The 4,167-nt window shown below is 39.0% G+C and overlaps 1 pseudogene; it reads left to right on the top strand.

Annotated features, from left to right (window-relative positions):
• Positions 1 to 915: 915 nt before the first annotated feature.
• LOC139018976 (HIG1 domain family member 1A, mitochondrial pseudogene) lies at positions 916 to 1,183 on the top strand (annotated as a pseudogene).
• Positions 1,184 to 4,167: the final 2,984 nt, after the last annotated feature.

Here is a 4,167-nt window from a genome sequence, read left to right as displayed (position 1 = left end):
GTGGCTCACTGGGCTTGGGGATCCGATGACAAAATGCATGCCCACCATTCAATTGGGCCTCTGTGAGCAGGCCATGCCGCAAGGTAGGAGGGATGTTCAGACCCCTGATGTTATTCCATGGGCAGAAACCATGGGTCATGTGATATCCAATACCAGCACTCTGACCTCATTCAACCCCATGAAATTCAAGATTCTCCCAATTCTTTCATTGAACTATAATAAGCAAGTGAGAATGATTTCTGAACAAACACACCATTTTGCTGGGAGTTGGCAGGCATATAACACTCTCCATAACTGTGAATATGCATCCTATTTTTAGTAAGGGAAAATAGATTTGAGCATGCCATCCTTGAGAATAACAGTCATCACTTATTAACCCTCTCTGTTCCCACAAAAAGGAAAATTCCATGGTAGTGCCAAAGGTCTCTGGCCGTCTGAAGTGGTATTTTCCAGGAATCTCCTGAGGGTCTTTGGCTACAGCTATCTTAAGCTATGCTTATTTTTTATAAACCCTAATGGCTCTTAGTTGATAATAAAATATCTTAGAATTATCTAAAGTTTAGCAGGAACCTGTGGTTTTTAAATCACACAATCCTCTAGCTAAATTTTTCCTGAATTTAAGAGAAACAAGTAGACATCATCATTCTTTCAGAAGTCCTAGAAAAATCTGGCTGGTTCTGGGGTTTGCTACTTACTTAACTAATATGTTGGAAGACTAGATGGAAATCCCATTGCCAATACCAACCAAAGAGAAAAGGCTCATAGACTTTGTTATCAAAGAGAAAAAGGATTTAAAAATACAAAATAGAGGGGAGGCTACATGTATTGCTGAAACATCATCTTAAAAACAAAAGCAGGGAGAAGCAGGCTGGAGTTTGAGAGGTCCTGTTGGGTTTGGAAGATTCTTCAATCAGTATGTCAACCAACACAGATGTTTCTCTTCATATGATGAAGGTTGGGGATCTAAATTTATCCGAAAAGCTAAAGAGGCAGCATTTGTCCCTATTGGAATGGCAGGTTTTGCAGCAATCATTGCATATGGATTATATAAATTGAAGAACAGGGGAAATACTAAAATCTCCACATGCATGTGATAGCCCAAGGTTTTGTTGTGGGAGCAATGACTCTTGGCATGGGCTATTCCATGTATAAGGAATTCTGGGCAAACACAACCATTTTGTAGGGAGAGGTGGAGGAGGGTATAGGAGTATAAATGGTAATAGACAGAGGCTTGACTCGGGGGGGTGAACACACAATACAATATACAGGTGATTTGTTGTAGAATTATGCATCTGAAACCTGTATAACTTTGTTAACTAGTGTCACCCCAATAACCTAAACCTAAACCATAGCAGGAGAGATGCTGTCTTGGTCTTGGTGGTGGTGTTTGCTATAGTTAGACATCTCACAGTGAGGTTATATGTTTATGTTGAAAATAAATCATTTGAGAGGGTCAGACAATAACACATGAATTTGAATATTGGCTTCCTTTTTTGCAGGCTTGGTTTGCCAGGTGACTAAATTACTAGTGACTAGTTCACGAGCTAGGTCATTCAGGGGAGTCAGCTTAGCACCTAAGAAACATATCACTTTTAAATGCACTTGATAGTGTTAAAATGTCCACCTTGTTAAACTCTTCTGGTGAAATTAGTTCTAAGCAAGAACAATATGCCAATCCTGAAATACTCCCAGTTGCTGCAGAATCTCACATGCTTTTGATGTTATGTAGGAATCCTGTTTGCCCCAGTTACTTTGACTTTTCTGCCTGCCTCGTGGACTGAATGAGGACTTCCGTTTTTAGGGCTGGTTGACTCTTAAAGAACCCTTTCAGAATAGTAGATGGCATATAATGTTACAAACCTCCCCAACTGGTATGTGTGTGTGTGTGTGTTTAAACCAAATCTAACATGCTGATAACAGCTGCTAGAAGGTAGTATTTATTTTAGAGTCACACTTGTAAACATAAGATAATATGGATCTCAGTTTAGCTCTTTTCTAATTGCAGAATTATATTTTTGCTGCTGTTATATTAGAATAATTTTTAAATGTCACCTTGAAATAAATATGTCTTTAAAGTGCTAACACAAAGGTAATGAAAAACAGTTTTTAAATATGTGCAGTATGTTCATTTTCTCTGTAAGAATCATAAATGTTAAACTAAACAAATTACCTATAATGAAAGTGATGAATGATTCAAGAGCAAGCTCTGGAAAGACATTATACAAAAACTTTGGTGTACTACAGAAGGCTTTATTGCACTTGTGAAATTCTAACCTGAATTACATTCCATGGTGATAACATGGTAAATGTAGTGTTATTAAAGTAAGTGAACACACACACACAATGCAGGTTCTGAATTTGGAGGTAGAAGGGGTACGGTTCATGTAGAGAAAGCTCTAGCTGTGATAAAAATTTTAATAATTGGCATCCTAAGTAAAAAAAAATTGAACTGAACATAAAGTATCTTACTTACCTATTGTGGTTAGTGTTGATGCCACAAATGAAAAAGAGTTTACTAATGTCCAACTAATATAAACTGTTTCATTTTTTATGGGGATTACTCCATGTTTTACAGCAAAACTCAGCTTCTAAGTTAAAACAAAACAAAAAGAAGTAAGCATTATTTTGATAAATGTATGATCTTTCCCTTAAAGAATGTAGAACACAAATCCACCTTTGTGGAATTTAGATTCTAGCAGGGGGAAATAAACTTAAGCATATATAATATGTTAGGAGGCACTAAGAGATCAAGCAGAGTAGTAAAGATAGAACAGGAGTGCTGGGGGTTGGGGGGTAGACTGAGAAAGCCTCACTGACAAGACAAGATTTGAACAAGGACATGAAGGCAGTGAGAAAGTTTGCCAAACAAGTATTTGAGGAGAGAGAATTCCAAGCAGAAGAAACAACTACGAGCTTTAAGGTGAGAGCCTGGAATATTCTAGAAACATCCAGCAGTATGAGTCTGAGCAGAACAAAGATGAGGGCAGCATAAGGGAAAAAGAAGTAAGAGAGGAAATAGAGGAGGAGCACAAGATCATGGAAGCTCAAAGAACTATAGCTTTTAATCTGAATGAAATGGAGAGAGTCACTAAAAGTTTTTGAGCAAAGAAGGTGACTTATATACTTAAAAGACCACAAAAGGATCATTTTGGCTGCTGGACTTAGAAGAGAATACAGGGTGTTCCAAGAAAATGTATGCACACTTTAACAGCTGATAGCTCAAGTTTGAAAGTGAAATGTGTTTTAATGAACACTGACTCTATAATTATTCAAAGTGTGTGCAAACATTTTTGGGACAGGCTATATAGTGCGCAAAGTGAAGCCAGGGGTTCTGTTAGGAGAATACGGCAAAACTCCAGAAGCTCCAGAAAGGACCAGATGGTGACTCAATGAGACCAGGTAGAACAGTGACAGTGATGAGCAGCAGTGAGATTCTGTGGTTTTGAAGCGCAGCCAGTGGGAGTCTCTGGGAGATTAAAGCTGAGTCCAAGAGAAAGAGCATAGTCAAGACTTTTTATCTGAGCAACTTAAAGAATGGAGTTGTCCTAGCTGGTTTTGCTCAGTGGATAAAGTCCTGGTTTCAATTCCAGTCAAGTGCACATACCTTGGTTGCAGGCTCCTCCCCACACCAGGCCCTGGTTGGGGCTTGTGCAGGAGGCAACCAATCTATGTGTTTCTCTCACATCAGTGTTTCTCTCTGTCTTTCTCTCTCTCTCTTCTACTCTCCCTAAAAGGCAAAGGAGAAATATCCTCGAGTGAGGCTTAACAAACAAACAAACAGAAAAGAATGGAGTTGCCGCCGAAACCGGTTTGGCTCAGTGGATAGAGCATCGGCCTGCGGACTGAAAGGTCCCAGGTTCGATTCCAGTCAAGGGCATGTACCTGGGTTGCGGGCACATCCCCAGTGGGAGATGTGCAGGAGGCAGCTGATCGATGTTTCTCTCTCATCGATGTTTCTAACTCTCTATCTCTCTCCCTTCCTCTCTGTAAAAAATCAATAAAATATATTTAAAAAAAAAAATGGAGTTGCCATTAACTGAAGTAAGAAAGGCTGTGGTGGTTAGGGGTAGGAGCAAATTTTCCTTGCAAAGCAAAAGAGCAGGTGTTCATTTTTGGAAATTATGAGTCTGAATATTTTGTTAAATATCTCAGTGGATATTTCAAATA

The sequence above is a fragment of the Myotis yumanensis genome, unplaced genomic scaffold, assembly GCF_028538775.1.
Source record: "Myotis yumanensis isolate MYYU_CA2020_CCGP unplaced genomic scaffold, mMyoYum1.0.hap1 SCAF_1, whole genome shotgun sequence".
Classification (NCBI taxonomy): Eukaryota; Metazoa; Chordata; class Mammalia; order Chiroptera; family Vespertilionidae; genus Myotis; species Myotis yumanensis.
Note: the sequence above shows the minus strand (reverse complement) of the source record. Positions and strands in the feature narration are given on the sequence as shown.